Source organism: Rhincodon typus, chromosome 29 (assembly GCF_021869965.1).
Source record: "Rhincodon typus isolate 14 chromosome 29, sRhiTyp1.1, whole genome shotgun sequence".
NCBI lineage: Eukaryota > Metazoa > Chordata > Chondrichthyes > Orectolobiformes > Rhincodontidae > Rhincodon > Rhincodon typus.
The window spans coordinates 5,955,695-5,974,277 of NC_063360.1; positions in this window are offsets into that span (position 1 = coordinate 5,955,695).

Consider the following 18,583-nt stretch of genomic DNA (forward strand, 5'->3'; position numbering starts at 1 on the left):
TTGTCACCTCCCTGGAAGCTATGGCTTGGCTATGTGACCATTTCCAAGGCTGGCCCTTTTTTTAAGAGTTCTTGCAAAGGTGCCAGGATGGAGGCCGGATTATGTATGAAACTTCTGTAATAATTCACCACCCTAAGGAAAGACCTAAGCTCCAGAACAGACATGTTTGATTACCTTTGATTACTCTCGCAGGTGTAAATGTCTATTATAGCCCAAGAGGGTCACTTGCAGTGCCTGGAGCACACATTTTTCCCTTCTAAGGCATACACCCATCTGGGAGAAATGTCTAAGGACTATGTCAAAATTCTCTAAGTGGTCTGTATTGGTCTTCCCAGTCATCAGCACATCATCCAGATGAATGGCAACTTGGGGTAGTCTTTGTAAAACATTCTCCATCATTAGCTGAAAAATTGCACAGGCTGATGATACTCCAAATGTCAGTCTGATATATTGGAACAGCCCTTATGGGTATTAATTTTAGCATACTTCCGAGAATCCTCATCTAACTACAACAGCAAGTATGCATAGCTCATGTCCAGCTTTGTGAAGGATAGTCCCCACCGCCAGCTTTCCATATAAGTCCTCTATGCAAGGGATTGGGTATTTACCCAGCCGTGAGAAGAGGTTTACCATTTGTTTAAAATCCCGATAAAAGTGAACCGACCCATCAGACTTCACAAACGGTATGACCCGGGTTGCCTATTCCACAATCTGTACTGGTTTGATGATTCCTTCACATTCCAGCATTCTGATTTCTGCCTCGACTTTTGCAGGGAAGGTAAATGGCACTGGGTGGACATTGCAGAATCATGGAATTGCTTCCTGGTCAACACATAAGGTGGCCTTAGCTCATTTGATAGTCCCTAGACATTCCTGAAAAACATCCAAGTATTTAATTAGGACTTCATCAGGGAGTCATTTCCTAATGTAAAAATGTTGAGCCAATCTAGGTGAAACTTTCTCAACCAATTTTGCTCCATCAAGCTTGGGCCTGAGCCTTTTACCATAATCAGTGAGCCAGCTGCGTCTCTTAAGAGAACGGAACCGTAATCGTACCCTTAATCTGTTTCGGCTCCCCAGCGTAGGTTCTCAGTCTAGCCAAGGTCTTGCACAAACTTAAGGGTTGGAGTCCAGCACAAATTTTGTTAAAGACTGGTTCTGTGTTCACTGAAACAGCCACACTGGTATCGACCTCTATTAAAACTGGGTGACCGTTTAACCAGACGTTTATTTTGATTGGTTTCGATTTGGGTATTGCTGAACAATTTAACTGTTTCAAACCAGAAGCAGGTGGACTTTCCAGGGAATGCACTCTCCTGGATACCGGTCTATGAGTTCTCTTACTTAATTTAGGTCTAGTGGGACTCCTTTGCTGTCTCGAGTCCACACACTGGCAGCAATTACAATGGCTTGCCGACCTGGATCCTGAAGAAATTTTTAACCGTTTGGCTGAGGTTTGGCTTTGTTTTGCGGTTTTGCTATAAGCTGAGCTAGAATCACTCTGTTCAGGAAATGTCCTGAGTGAGGCTATGCAATTGGCTTCACCCAAGTGGTGTTCCTCCAGTTCAGTCAGACTGGTGAGGGTGTCCACTGCCTTTAGAATACCCTGCAACTCTCATTCTCCACTTGCCACATTTTCTAATGGTAAAGCCAGTTGTAGTACCCGTTTGAAGTCCAGTTAGGCTTCAGCTAGTTGGTGCTTCTGCATGATTACATCATTAATCCCACGTACCAAATGGTCTCTCAGCAACTCAGTAGAGGTTAAACCAAAGTCACATGCTTCTGCCCATCATCTTACCCATGTCAAAAATACCAATATGAATTCTCCTGATTCTTGAATTGCCAAGTAAAACCAATAATGCGTCAGAATTAGACGATGCTTGGGGTCGTAATATTCCTTAACTCAGTCCGTCAACTCTTGAAAAGTTTTAGTATCTGCAGCTTCAGGGAAAGTTAGGCTCCTAATAACTGAAAAAGCCATAGGTCCACAAGCTGTCAGGAAATGGGACTATTTTACAGTCTTTGGCAGGTCACTTTTTGATGTTCATGGGTGAAACCAAGTAACAGTGAAAAGTGGAGCAAGGAATGTATTATTGCCACAGACTTTGCCAATATGAATAGAACCATAAAACTTTCACTTCTTGTGATAGGCAAGTTCAAGAAATCACATTGCTTCACTTTGTTACCTACATAGAATGAGATAAACAAAACCACCTTGATCAGCTCTGATATTTTTGAAGCATGAATCAGCAAAGAAGAAGAAAATTATTCTTATGACAGCCTGACATTGCCGGCCTCAAGAGCTGAAGTTCTTGCCTCCCAACATTATGGTCAAGCACCAGCCAATGGATCACAGCATGACTGTGAACACAAAAAACCAATACTAACTGTAGTGTGATCACTCAGGTTATAAAGATATTGATAAGAAACAGGACTACAACCCAACTGTCCTACAGGCTATGATGATGAAAGTGTAAAAGGATGGTGACAAAAAACATTTTTGCTAACTGCTTGCACCCTGCTCGATTCAAACAGGGTACCACTGTCCAAGAAGATGAGAATGAGGAGGAACAGGGGAAGGACGTATGACCAAATTATGAGGCTCTTTTCACTTATCTGCAGGAGACTGGCATGGAAACCTCAGTGGAGACAATTAAACTTACTCTGCAGTGGACAATACCTTACTACACAATGGAGCAGACGGATAGATGCAGTCTGTTCTTCAATACAGGAGTCCAGAGAAGCTGAAGAATGCCAATATTCTTGTCAACCTGTTACCCTAGCCAATGTCACAAGCCCATAGAGATTTTCAGTGCTGTATAAAAACACTAAAAGCATGTTTAACTGCATTGATAATGTGGTGGACTGTATTGCACACATCTGAAGACAGCATATTAGATGTAAAAAAATTAGAGAGCTTTTCTGCAACTAACTTGAGATTTTTCAATTCCTTTTACAAGGTCAGGCCATTGTAAGGTGTCAACAAATTGAATAAAGACCTTTTTCACACTTGTATTTCTTTACTGTGTTTTGATTTGGCACTTGAATCTGTTGTTTTTGACAAAGACCATGTTATTGAGTTACATAGAGATGCATTCATGTGGGATGTGACCTTTGCAGCTATCGCAAAGGTCTGCTTAGCACAAATTTATGAGCGAATCAGCAGGATTTCTTGTTGGGGTCTACTGGTGCCAAGACCGCTGCACCGATCCTTGTGACACTCCATTAGTTCCAAGCAGCCAAAGAACACCCTGTTTATTCCTACTGTTTCCTGCTTTTGAAGAATCCTCCATCCATGCTGGCTAATCCCCTGCTTTGGCAGTTGAGCCAGAATCCAGTCTTGGGAGCTTTAAGTTAGACATTGATAGCTTCCCACCAGAGAGCAAAAATGTGGGCCCAGTTCCTTTCCTTTATGTAAAAAAAGGTGTATTAAAGAAAGGGTTTCTACCTCATGTGGTTAACATAATGAAAAATCCCAAATTACAAAACAATGAATTGCGGCAGTCACTGGACTGGAACTGTCTCTGTAGGTAAAAACCACAGCTAGTTTGTGTACAGTAATTCAGACAAATGGCAAATTCATCTTATCTTTCATGTTGAGCATGAGCTGAGTAATAACAGCCCAATTCTTGACAGTTGAGAAATATGTCCCTGTGGTCTCAATATTAACTCCCAACCACAAATAAGAGGCAGTGTTTAATAAGTGAACTATACAAAATATGACCCAACCAAACAAGCATGGTGGAAGCTATCATGATTTCTAAGAGTCCCGCTGAGAAGAAGCTGGACACTTAACTGACATAGTCAAATCGCATTTCGTTAGTGCAACCGGGTGCACCATTTGAAGTTAATTGCAGCTGCCCAGGTAGCAGACAGCAATGAAACAAAAGCAGAACTACCACTTGCTTAAGTCACAACTTTAACACCACCCAATGGACCAGGAAAAATGGGACTGCTCTCTCAGAGAAGCCTTCAGCCTTCTCAATATATTCTTCCTCTCAATTGTTGATCATTCCTCTCCTTAATTATTCATCTTCCTGTCCCCACAAATGTCAAGATCCCCATGATTATTAATCTATCTGGTTTGTCAATCCTCCTCAAGAACTTTTGAGATCTCTCCTGGCCTCCCCTGCAGATTGTTGCTCTACCCCTCCTTCATTCTGATCTCTCAAATCTCTTTCCCAACTTCTTGTAGAGGTAACTGTCCCCAAGGGACCTCCAACAGCTAGCTCACTTTTGTCTGATTGCCAAATTATCCATTTGAACAGTTGAATGCATTATTCATTTTCATTTTAACTCGCACCATCCCCACTTCTCTTTACCAGGTTACCTGTAAAGAGTTGGTAATGCCTCCTCACATTACAAATGTAACCAGTTTTGGAGAATTCCATGTTTGAAACCAACTGCACATCAATCTTATACTTACTGTAGAAGACAGGTGCCCAGTCATTGACTTCAAATGTTTATAATGTTAAAATTAACTCCCTTATCATCAGTTTAACATTATAGCTAAATGTTTAATTTAAAAGCTATAATTGTCACAGGAGTTAGTACTAACATACTGTGTATCCTGAAAGATGTGTACCTCAGCAAATGACACTCTATTGTGCAGCCTCCAAAGACTGTCTCACAGCATTTAATGGATCACCAATTCTGTGTATTGGCAGAATCACACTGCTTAGGTGCCAATACTCAAGCTCATCTTGGCTTTCCTAAATCCTCTAACTGGTGGATGCTAACAATCCACAAGTAGCAGGACTATTAGAATGCACAGATTTTGTTATATCACGATTCATGAGATTCAAATCAAGCCCGCTATGAGTAGACCCCAGTAACAATCAACACTGGAGTGCCCAAAGATGCCTTCTCAGCCCCCTACTATACTCCCTGTACAACCACAACTGTGTAGCCAAATTCCGAATAAACTCCAGCTACAAGCTTGCTGACGACACCACCGTGGGTAGGACAGATATCAAACAATGATTAGTCAGAATACAGAAAGTAGATAGAGGGCTTGGTGATGTGGTGCCGTGATAACAACCTGTCCCTCAAGTCGGCAAAACTGAAGAACTGATCATTGACTTCAGAAAGAAAGGAGGAGAACACACCCCCATCTACATCAACGGACCAGACGTAGAGAGAGTTGAGTGTCAAGTGATAACTGACAACCTGTACTGGACTTGCAAAGTAGATGCGATGGTCAAGAAAGCACAACAATGCCTCTTGTTGCTCAGGAGGCTAAGGAAATTTGACGTCCATAAGGACCCTCACCAACTTTTACAGATACACCATAGAAAGTCTACTGTCCAGGTACATAACGGCCTGGTCCAGCAACTGCTCTGCCCAGGACCGTAAGAAACTACAGAAGGTCGTGTGCACAGGCCAGACCATCACGGAAGCCAACCTTCCATCCATGGACTCTATTTACACCTCTTGTTGCTGCGGAAAGGCAGCCAACATCATCAAAGACCCATCCCACTCCAATAATGCTCTCACTCAACTTCTTCCATCAGGCAGAAGGCACAGAAGCTTGAACACACACACCAGCAGGTTCAAAAACAGCTTCTTCCCTGCCATTATTAGACTGATGAATGGACTATCTAACTTCAAATAATGTTGATCTTGTTAATGTTGTTCTTGTCCTGCGCGTGTCCTGTGTAGTGTAACCTGTAGGCCTCATTCTGTCCAAGTTTTTTTCACCCTACAACCTGTATGTCCTTGCTTACTATTATCTCCCTGTAATGCTTGTAAACAAAGCTTTTCACTGTACTTAAGTACACGTGACAATAAATCAAATCAAAACATCAAAATCAAAACATCAAAACCACATGTAATGCAATTATATCTGTCAACAATTCCAAAGGATATGACTTTGAAAAACCAACTACAATGATGATCACATCTGACATACTGAAAAGATTAGCCAAACCACACAGAAACCAAGATATTCCTCTTGATCTACATGTTGATGGTCTTGACTATGGCTCAGTGGTTAGCACTGCTATCTCACAGTGCCAGGATTCAACCCTTGGGTGACTGTCTGTGTGGAGTTTGCACATTCTACCTAGGTCTGCGTGGGTTTCCTCTCCCAGTCCAAAGATATGCAGGTTTGGTGGGATTGGCCATGGTAAATTACCCCATAGTGTCCAAGGATGTGTAGGTTAGGTGCATTAGCCATAGTAAATACAGGAATAGGATAAGGGGCTGGAACTAGGTGGGATGCTCTTCGGTGGGGTCAGTACAGACTTGATGGGCCAAATGGTCTCTTTCCGAACTGTTGGGATTCTATGATTTATTTCTTGCACTTCGGCCAGAGTCAGTGTAAACAGCTGCAGTTGGCGACTGCCAAAAATGAATGACTAAAACTGTTGCAAGAGATCATTCAGAGATCTGACAGTGCTAGGGAGGTACCTGAGAAGATTCATTCATTTCAGTCATTCATGAACTTGCTATAAAATGACATGTTATTTCCAAGAGCAAACAAGTCCTAATACCAAAAGTATTATGCGAATATGTCAGGCCGATGTTATACTAGGGACATAGGCATATTGAACATGCAAATTAGCTTGCAGTGGAATCTGTGTACTGGCCAGGAATGAATTAGGATATCCAATGAATTGAGAATATATGCGAAGAATGACAAATATTTCAACTCCAGTAGTGGAGAGAACCATTTTATCCACAGAGTTCTATTCACTCCTTGAACAAAATTACTAACACACCTGCTCACAGTGCATAGGGACATTCTTGTTATGGATTACTGCTCTAAATTTCGCATTTCACTTAGCAACGCAATTATTGCAACTGTCAATGGCACACAAATGCCACTTTCAGATTATTTGTATCCCAGATCAGACGGAATCTGACAACAGACCACAATATATTGGCAACCACATGTCTACAAGTGGATACTGATTCATATACGATCACCCCACTGTCCGTGCTCAAATCATTTACCAGAATTTATGGTACATACTATCAAGCTCACAATTATAAAGAGTCAAGCAACAAAGCAAGAATTTTGTATTGCGTTGCTATATATTCATGCAACACAAGTGGAGAAAGGGGTTATCATCCAGAGGACAACTTATGCTTAGGAGACAGCTTGCTCAACAACCAGTTGCCCAACCATTCCAGTACACAGAACCTATCTCTTCAAAGACAGAGGAGAATGAAAAAGATATTTGATAAATGAGCACGTAAAGAACTACCAAAACTGTATTCTGGGCATAAAGTACAAGTTATGAATACAAATACTTAGATACCAACAAAGGTTTCAGGGATATGCAACTGGCTCAGATTAGACCAAGTTATTACTGATCATGGTGCTACATTGCAAAGAAACAGAAACTAGCTTCGACCAATATAAGAAGCACCGGTCATGCATGTAGAGAGTAAGATAGGACATTCCAATGAGGATGATTATGCAGTGTCAGTGTCATTAGTGACAGCAACCAAAAGCAAGAAAAGCAAGTTGTCAAACAAGTGCTAGAAAGAACAACATATATGCAAACCTCCAAAGTGTTTCATTGAGGTTTGAAATTTTAGTCTTATAAACTCTGCTGTATCTGTTTGAATAATGTTGAATTGACAACATCTGCCTGGTTACAACCACATACATCTGTTTGGGATAATACTTTATCTTCAGAGAAAGGGGGATGTTGCATTATGTCTCACGTTCACTATATCCCTATATCTTTAGCAACTATGCTCATGAAATCATTACTGCACTGTGGCACATAATCTGAAGGTATAAGGATCTCATAATCCATCTTACTTTTGATCAATTGAAGCATGACACTCTACTGGAAGCATGCTCCAATGTTATAGACTGTTTATACTAGCAGAGGCACTGACTGAGGAGTGTAAAATTTGCAAAATAGTTAGTTCCAAAAAAGTTTACTCTGATTCTTCAATACTACTATATCTACAGCTAGTTTCTTATGTTATGGGAGATAACATTGGCATTTCAACCTCAGTTAAAACTTTTGGAGACAAAATTCACTCCACTCAAGTGGCAAGCAGGAGTACTTCAATGATAAATGGGATAATAAAGCATGGATAATGAAGACAATAATAAGATTAATCCAGGGAAAGACGGAAAATTGGCTCAAAGGAGAAGGCTCCTTTTGTGTGAAAATGTGGCAACAAATGACTGGAAGACTCCAGTGTTACAGACTACCAACTGATACCCAAGCACATGTCCTAACATTCTCCTTTCTGATGAGTCTAGCACAGCCTTCATGCATTATCTTATCTTTACAGCAGCATCATAGAACCCAATGTAGAGTCACCGTGTCCCAATCAATCTAAACTAAACAAAACACACATGGTAAGGAAAATGAAAACAGCGAAGTAGATATTTTTGTATGGAACAATAATAACTGTGGTCATAATCAAAGACAAGGTCATATCGATTCTTTGAATCCGCTACCCTGACAGTGATTTATTGGACATTTGACCTGTCCCTTAGATTATCAACTAATGAAAAACTACTGCATGTGTTTAATACATTTCAAACTGAAAGGAAAAATCTATTAGCAGTGTATAAAATAAGAAGTAGGTTGGATGGAGACCCTGCCTATCTCTATTTGTCTCCAAGTACTTTTGATAATGAAACAAAGATTAACATTTGAATAGCACACAGGGTCCATGCAGCCACTTCACTCCTGGCTGAACCTGCAGACCCAGGATAGCTACCACATTTCAATAGAAGAAAATGGAGCGTAAGTATGCTCTGATAATGAATCTAATTAAATCCTTTGATTGTAAGAAAAAGCTACATTTGACAATTGCTGTCCTCTCCAATACTGCAATTATGCCAAAAGAGACAGTTTTTTTTCCAATTCCTACTGCGGTTTTCAGCCACATTCCCCATCAGTCCTTTTTCCCACAACTCATGCTGGATGCACTACCCATAGGCACTGACTGCGCTGCTATATCTCAGCAAATTGAGCATTCTTCAGGCCTGGGTCTGAACACTAATGAGCATTGTCAAGGTCTTAAACTATGACAGCATCAAATCAAACCTAAGAAGTAAAACACTGAAAATCTGAAATAAATGTAGAAAGTGCTGAAAACCCCCTGCAAATCAGCCAGCATTTTTGGAAGGACGGTCGGATTAATGTTCAGATTTTCATCAGTATTGGAAGACATTAATGAAAGAAGAAGAGTGAGAAGAGGCTCTATTGAAACATATAAGATTTTGAGGGACTTTGTCAGGATAGGTATCAAGAGGTTGTTTACTCTTCCTGGAGAGTCGACATGAGGGCACGATTTATGAGTAAGGAGTAATTTCTTCTTTCAGAGAATAATGAATCTGTGGAATCCTTTACCACTAACAACTGTAGAAGCTGAATCATTAAGAATATTTGAGGCTGAGATAGCTTGATTTTTAATAAATAAAGGAATCGGGGAGATGGGGTAGAGGCAGGAAAGTGGAGTTGAGGATTATCAGATCTTCCAAGATCTCACTGAATGGCAGAGCAGATTGGAGGGGCCAAATGGCCTACTCCTACCTCTTACAATCTTACTTCTAGGTTAATGCCTGAGAAATGGGAAATGAGCTTGCCTTTTTTCTGGGTCATGTGTTCGGTGGTAATGGTCGAGCCACCACATTTTGAGAGCCAGTTCTTGGTTTATACCACCTGATGTGGTATGCAGCTCAGAACTGTGCTCTGTCCAGGATGTTGAAGGAAAGCGGAGCTGAGGTTCATCAGATCATTATTTCATTGAATAGAGGAGCAAACTCGATAAGCTAAATGGCTTACTTCTGCTCCTAAATCTTAAGGTATTAATTCAAACTGGCAATGTGATTGTGTAGCTCTTGATCTTTCTGCTGGGCAGTTTAGGGTTTTCTGATCATGATCATGTTTCAGATAACTTCAGACCTCAATCACAATTCCCATTTTTACCTGGAGTTTAGATGTTGGTAGTGTTGGAATGGGTGCAGCTGCAATTCCATCAATATGGGAGGTTGTGAACTGGTGCTGTATGGTTGGCAGTGGTGCCTGCATCTCGGATATCTTTCCATCTTCTTTTTCTCACTTGTTCCTGTGCCGTAAAGAATCCTCCACTTCACCAGACTTTCCTCTTTCTAATAGAAGCTAAATACTGCCAATGCTGGACATCTGAAACAATTGGAGGACACTGGAGAAACTTAGACGGTTTGGAAACATCTGTGGAAAGAGAAGCAGAGTTAACATTGAGTCCAGTATGACTTTGGTCCTGTATGAGTCTGGTAGGAATACAGTTCTGAAGAAGATTTTCTTCCTATATTGATTTGTGTTTGTTTCCTCTTTCTAAGTTGTTCACCTGCAACATCTTTCAGTTCTGATGAAAGGTGATTCATAGAATCATAGAGTCATGCAGCGCAGAACAGGCCCTTCAGTCCATTGAGGTTGTACAGACATAACTACCAATAAAGGTGTACTAATCCCAATTTCTTGCACTTGTCCCATATTCTTGAATGTTATGATATTTCAAGTGCTCATCCAAATATTTTTTAAAGGTTGTAAGGTTTCTGGCCTCCACTACATTCCCAGGCAGTGCATTCCAGATTCCCATCATCCACTGAGTGTAAAAAAAGTTTATTTTTCCAAATTCCCTCTGAATCTCCTGTCCATTATCCAAAAATTAGGCCCCCTTGTGATTTACGGCCTCCAGCCTTCTACCACTACGCTTTGTGTTTTATTACTAAACCAGTTTCTGATCCATTCCATCACGTTTCTTCAATTCCATGTGTTTTAACATTCTCAATCAGTCTCCATGTCTCCAATCAAAAGCTTTACTCAGGGAAACAGCTGCTCTCTATTCAACTTGGCAATACTCCTTAAAATATTATACATCTCAATCATGCCCACCCCCCCCAAATCTTCTCTGCTCTAAAGAAAACAATCCAAGCCTATCTAGTCTCTCCTTATAGCTCAATTTCTTCATCCCAAGCAACATCCTCATGAACGTCCTCTGTAACCCCTCTAGTGCTATCACATCCTTCCTGTAGTGAGGTAACTGGAACTGCACACAGTCAGTACTCCAGCAGTGGCCTAGCCGCTGCTCTGTACAACTCCAACATTGCCTCCTTGCTCTTATACTCTATGCCATAACTGATGAACGCAAGTGGCCCATATATCTTCATAACAATCTTATTCACATATTCTGCTAACTTCAGTGATCTGTGAATGATTACCCCAAGATCCTTCTGTTCCTCTAAGCTACCCAGTGTCCTGCCATTCATTAAATACTCCCACATCTTGTTTCTTCATCCAAAGTGCATCACCTCGCACTTATCAGAGCTAAATACCATCTGCCACTAGTCTGCCAATCTGACCAACCCATCTATATTTTCCTGTAATCTACAACAATCTTCTTCACCATTACACATTCTACCAATCTTGTTGTCATCTGCAAATTTGCTTAAAATTCCCCCAACATTTTCATCTACATCATTTATGTATATAACAAACAAGAAGGATCCCAGTACCGATCCTTGTGATACACTGCTGGGCTCCAGCCTCCAGCCTTCTACCACTACGCTTTGTGTTTTATTACTAAGCCAGTTTCTGATCCATTCCATCAAGTTTCTTCAATTCCATGTGTTTTAACATTCTCAATCAGTCTCCATGTCTCCAGTCAAAAGCTTTACTAAAATCCATACAAAAAACATCAACTTAATTTTCTTCATCCACACACTTGATCACATTTTCAAAAGATTCTAATAAATGTTTTTAGGCATGACTTCCCTCTGACAAAGCCATGCTGACTATTCCTAATTAACCCATGCCTTTCTCAGTGGGTATTAATTTGCTCTTTCACAATTTTCTCCAATTGTTTTCATACCATTGACAAGAGACTCACCAGTCTGTAATTTTCTGCTTCATCTCTACCACCTCTTTAAGAAAGTGGAACCACATTAGCCATCCTCCAGTCCTCTGGCACTTCTCCTGTGGCCAGAGAGGAAATAAAAAAATTGTGTATTAGCTGCTGCAATTTCCTGCCTCGCCTCCCACAGCACCTTCGGATGCAATTCATCTGGGCCAGGGGATCTGACTGTTTTTAAGCCTGCGAGAGCCTCCATTACCTCATTTCCAGTGTCAAACTGCGCAAGTTCCTCACAGTTCCCTTTCCTGAATTAATGAAAAAACATATTTAATTAACATCCTTACAATACCCTGCGCCTTCACACACAGGTTGCCCCCTTGGTCCATAATTGGCCTTACTCTTTCCCCAGTTAACCTTTTCCCTTTAATGTATTTAATAAAATACCTTAGGATTCTCCCTAATCCTGTTCACAAGTCCTTTCTCATGCTCCCCTGTTGCTCTTCTAATTGCTTGCTAGGGCCACACTGAACACACTAGACAGATACATGAATGGGCAAGGAGCAGAGGGATACAGATCCTTGGAAAATAGGCGACAGGTTTAGATAGAGGATCTGGATCGGCGCAGGCTTGGAGGGCCGAAGGGCCTGTTTCTGTGCTGTAATTTTCTTTGTTCTTTTGTTCTTGTATTGTTCCCTTTGGATTTGCTAAAAGCCCTTCTCTTCTTCCTCATCCTGGCAAGAATTGTCCCAGACATCCAGGGTTCTCTAAATGTATTGCTCCTACATTTCACTCTAAAGGATATATGTTGGACTTGTACCCTCCTCAACTCATTTTTGAATGTGCACCCACCCCCCCCAACTGCTCCACAGTAGACTTAACTGCAAGGAGCTGTTCCCACCTTCTCTAGAAATGGTCCCAGTGAATCAGGAATCTAAAATCCTCCCTCTTACACCAACCTTTGAGCCACGCATTGATCTGTCCCATTTTCCTATTTCTAAACTCACTAGCAGGTGGCACCGGGACTGGGAGTAACCCAGAGATTACAACCATTGAGGTCCTGCTTTTTAATCTACTGCCTAGCTCCCTGAATTCTTGATGGAGATCTCATTTTTCACTTTCCCCATGTTGTTGGTACCAACATGTACCAAATCTCTAACTCATCACCCTCCCCTTCCGGGATATCCTGCAGCTGTTCAGTGACATCCCTGACCCTGGCACCAGGGAGACAACACACCAAACTGGAGTCACGACTTCAGCTGCAGAAACACCTGTCTGCTCCCCTGACTAAAGAATTTCCTATCTCTATTGCTCTTCCTTTCTTCTTCCTCCCCTGCCCTGGACAATCAAGCCATTTGTGGTGCTGGAAGCTTGGCTCCAACTGCATTCCTCTGAGGTACCAGCACCCTCAGCAAGCTTCCAAAATGGAATACCAGTTAGTGAGTGGGACCCCAGGGGACTCCTGCACTAGCTGCCCTTCTTCCTGGATTGTCCAGTGGTCATCAATTCTCTTCTTTCGTCGAGTCCCTTGGGCTGCGGTGTGACCATCTCTCCAAACATGCTATCCATGTAACTCTCAGCCTCGTGGATGCACCACAGTGTCTCCAGCCGCTGTTCAAGTTCCATGACCCAGACCTTCAGCTTCTGCAGCTGGGAGCATTTCCTGCACATGTGATCATCTCAGACACTGGCAGCATCCAGGACGCCCCACATATGACAAGCTACACATTCCGCTTGGCTGGCATCTCCTGACATCTCTTGAATTTACAATTAATGCCTTAAATTAAAATTATTAGACTTATTTTATTCAACTTTCTACTCTATCACTAAGGTTATGAAGAGGTTATGAAGTTCCCATGGGATGGATTTGACAGATTAATTCTATTTTTATTATATAGATTTAGACACGTGGTAGTACAAAATCTTAGTATAGTTAAAAAATGATATGGTATTGAGACTTTTCGATCTTGCATTCACTGGGACAGATACAAGAATGTCATTTTTCAAACAGTGTAGCAATATATCCTTATGAGAAAACAGTGTTAATTAGTTCAGAGATAGTGGGAACTGCCGATGCTGGAGAATCTGAGATAACAAGGTGCAGAGCTGGATGAACACAGCAGGCCAAGCAGCATCAGAGAAGCAGGAAAGCTGACGTTTCGGGTCTGGACCGAAGGGTTCATCCAGCTCTACTCCTTGTTATCTCACTGTTAATTAGTTGACAAGTTAATCTTTATTGGTCAAGGCATTTCCACAGAGAAAGCACCAAAGAAATGTTGTGCACCTCCGGCCCCACATTTCTGCTTAATTTAATGTTCTGTTTTCCTCAGCAGGCAACTCCCTGCATTTGAACATACATAGCTTATAGCAAGTGTGAGTAAGACACTTTGTGAGTCCGATGCAATCTTAAATTAAAACTGAAAGAGCAGTGAATGCTGTAAATCAGAAACAAAAACAGAACTGAGAAACGTTAACTCTGATTTATCTTCACAGATGCTGACAGACCTGCTGAGCTTTTCCAGCAACTTCAGTTTTTGTTTCAATCTTAAATTAGTTTATAGCACAATTATTAGCATATTCAGGATTAAATCAGCGAGTACTGCCCAATTGCAGAATCATATCTGACATGAGATATTATGTCAGAGTTTTAAGGCACAGGGTGATAGCATGTGGTCAGCAGTCTGCCTATTGTAACAGTTGAAGGGATGTGCTGTTTGATACAATGTACCAAGTTGTTGGGACACAAGTCCTGTGCACCATTACTCATTTGCATGGTCAGCAGAATATCTTGGTTTGGTGGCGACATCCTGTGCAAAATACCACTCCTGTTGCCATTACATAGTTGCAATATGAAACAGCTAGATTTACCAGATACTCTTTTTGAGCTATCTTATTATCCTCGAGCAATTTGTCATGATATCTAAAATCAGATTTGATTCTGCTGAATAATCATAAAATGGCAACAGTTTTATCTATCGTGTGCCTCTGTGGAGGGGCTTCACACTACTGTCATCAATGACATTTACAGTGGACATCCCTTATCACCCAAGAACAATTGAGGCACTGAGATAACACAGTATGGAGCTGGAGGAACACAGCAGGCCAGGCAGCATCAGAGGAGCAGGAAAGTTGACGTTTCAGGTTGGGACCTTTCTTCAGAAAGTTGAGGCACTGAGATTTCCTTTGGACAAATATGTTGTGACAATTGCTCAGAAACATAGCATATATTTTCAGGATTCTTTGCAATAGTCGCACATTGCTGCAGTTTAAAGGAACTACATCCCTTCTTCTTTACAAACTGAACCTGGTCAAACTTTTGTAGCATTGACGATCACATGGATAGGATATATTACACCCCGTACCTAAGTCAATCCTATGATGGAGTGAAGCCAACAGCAATTCAGCAGCTAATTGGCAGCATTTATTGTGAACCTGATATAGTTCGATATCCTCACAGACAAGTAATCCTGTTGGGGTGCCAGATTGCAAGATCTTACAGTTGTCAGCCATCCCTTAGAATGCTCACAAAGCAAAGAAATGTCACCTTGACTGGGCAATGTGTGTCACCTGCACCTTCTACTCTCAAATCATTTTCCAAAATGGCACAAAGTACAATGACTGCCAGCCATGAGAGCTACAATTTTCACAGGCACTGCTGCTCTGAGGTGTAGAAAGCTGGTCTCTTGCCACTAGATGCTTGAGGGTAACAACGTTTTCAAAGTCCTAGCCATTAGTCAACCTCTCTGTGTTGTCCAGCTGCATATGGGTGCTTTGTTTATTATAGCTGTGGTTGTTCCTTCTATTGTTATACCTCCATATGGCTGCTGTTGCTCTTCCTCAATGGTGCACTTGACCTCAGAATAGGTGAAGCCTATGTCTTTGTGGAATCTCAAATACACAAAGGTCTGAAGCCCCATTGAGTTGGTAGATTATGCTGCAGGAAGATTTGTCAATCTTTTTCTCCTCAACACTATCAGTAGCAGCAAACTAACTGAACTGTAATCTCAAACCTCTGCCTATGGCCGATCTCAGACTTGCTATTCTTCTGTTTTGTTTTCCAGTCCCCAATAACTTTCTGTGCACTATTTCCTTCTGAGTTGACAAGTTTCAAATGATGACTGGCTGACTGCGCACTACTGACAAAATACCAAAGTCCTGAGAAAATGGCTGATAATTGTCACATAAACATATTCATTTTGCTTATCGCCACTGCCAGACGGGTTGTCAATAGCACACGTAAGCCACCCTCAAGAAAAGCTGGTAGAGACAAAAGCGTAAGACCATGAGATACTGGAGAAGTATTAGGCCATTCAGCCCATTGAGACTGCTCCGCCATTCAAATATGGCTGATATGTTTCTTAAGCCCCTCCTCCTGCCTTCTCCCTATGACCCTTGATCCCCTTACTAATCAAGAACCTATCCAACTCTGTCTAAATACAGAGAATAACTTGGCCTCCGCAGCCCTCTGTAGCAATGAGCTCCACACATCAACCACCTTCCAGCTGAAGAAATTCCTCATCTCAACCTGAAGGGTCATCCATTCATTATGAGGCTGTGCCCTTGGGTCCCAACCTCTCCTATAAATGGAAACATCTTCTCTGCATCCACTCTATCCAGGCCCCTCACTATTCTGTAAGTTTCAATCAGATTCCCCTCATCCTTTTAAACCCCATCCCGTACAGACCCAGAGTCCTCAACTGCTCATCATATGACAAGTCCTTCATTCCTGGGACCATTCTTATAAACCTCCTCTGGATTCCCTCCAGCGTGAACACATCCTTCCTTAGATATAGAGAGTCATAGAGTGTTACTCCATGGAAACTGACCAACTCATCCATGCCAATCAGATATCTGAAATTAATCTTTCAGCGCCAGCGACACGGGTTCGATTCCACTCTTCAGTGACTGCCTGTGTGGAGTTTGCACATTCTCCCCGTGTCTGTGGGTTTCCTCCAGGTGCTCCGGTTTCCTCCCACAGTCCAAAGATGTGCAAGTTAAGTAGATTGGCAAAGCTAAAGTGCCCATACTGTCTGGGAATGTGTAGGTTAGGTGATTTAGCCATGGGTGATGCAGGGTTGCACGGATATGAAATGGGGGTGAGTCTAGGTGGGATGCTCTTCAGAGAGTTCGTGTGGACTTGTTGAGCTGAACAGCCTGTTTCCATATGGATCCAGTCCCGTTTGCCACCATTTGGCCCATGTTCCTCTAAACCCTAACCATCCAGATGCCTTTTAAATGTTGTAATTGTACCAGCCTCGACCACTTCCTCTGGCAGCTCATTCCATACACACACCACCCTCTGCATAGAAACGTTGCCCCTTAGGTCCCTTTCAAATCTTTCCCCTCTCACCTTAACCCCATGCCCTCTAGTTTTGGATTCCCTCACCCTAAGGAAAAGACCTTGTCTACTTACCTTATCTATGATCCTCATGATTTAATAAACTTCTATAAGGTCACCCCTCAGTCTCCGACACTCTTGGGAAAATAGCCCCAGTCTATTCAGTCTCTCCCTGTAGCTCAAACTCTCCAACCCCGGCAACATCCTTGTAAATCTTTTCTGAATCTTTTCAAGTTTCACAACATCCTTCCTCTAGCAGGGAGACCAGAATTGAACACAGTATTCCAAAAGTGGCCTAACCAATCTCCTGTACAGCTGCAACATGGCCTCCCAACTCCTATAGTCAATGTACCAAATGCCTTCTTCACTGTCCTGTCGACCTGCAGCTCTACTTTCAAGAACTATGAACCTGCACTCCAAGGTCTCTTTGTTCAGTAACTCTCCCCAGGACCTAACCATAAAGTGTATAAGTCCTATGCTGATAAATTCCATCTGCCACTCCTCAGCCCATTGGCCCATCTGATCAAAATCCCATTGTACTCTGAGGTAACCTTCTTCATTGTCCACTACACCTCCAATTTTGGTGTCATCGGCAAACTTACTAACCACACGTCCTATGTTCAAATCCAAATTGTTTATGTAAATGACAAAAAGCAGTGGACTCAGCACCGATCCTTGTGGCACACCGCTGGTCACAGGCCTCCAGTCTGAAAATCTACCCTCCAGCACCACCCCCTGTCTTCAACTTTCGAGCCAGTTCTGTATCCAAATGGCTGGTTCTCCTTGTATTCCATGTGATCTAAATTTGCTAACCAGTCTAGCGTGCAGAACCTTGTCAAATGCCTTACTGAAGTCTATATAGATCACATCCACCACTCTGCCTTCATCAATCGTCTTCGTTACTTCTCCAATAAACTGAATTAAGTTAGTGAGACATGATTTCCCACATACAAAGCCATGTTGACTGTCCCTAATCAGTCCTTGCCTTTCCAAATACATGTAAATCCTGTCCCGCAGGATCCCTTCCAACAACTTGCCCACCACTGATGTCGGGTTTACTGGTCTATAGTATCCTGGATTTTCCTTGCCACCTTTCTGAAATAGTGGCACACAACGTTAGCCAACTTCCAGTCTTCCGGCACTCACCAATGGCTACCGATGATACAAATATCTTAGCAAGGGCCCAGCAATCACTTCCCTAGCTTCACTAGCTTCCCACAAAATTCTAGGGTACACCTGATCAGGTCCCGGGGATTTATCCACCTTTATACATTTTAAGACACCCTGCACCTCCTCCTCTGTAATATGCATGTTTTTCAAGATTTTGCTATTCTTTTCCCCAAGTTCTCTGGCTTCCATATCCTTCTCCACAGTAAACACTAATGCAAAATATTCATTTAGTATCTCCTCCATCTCCTGCGGTTCCAC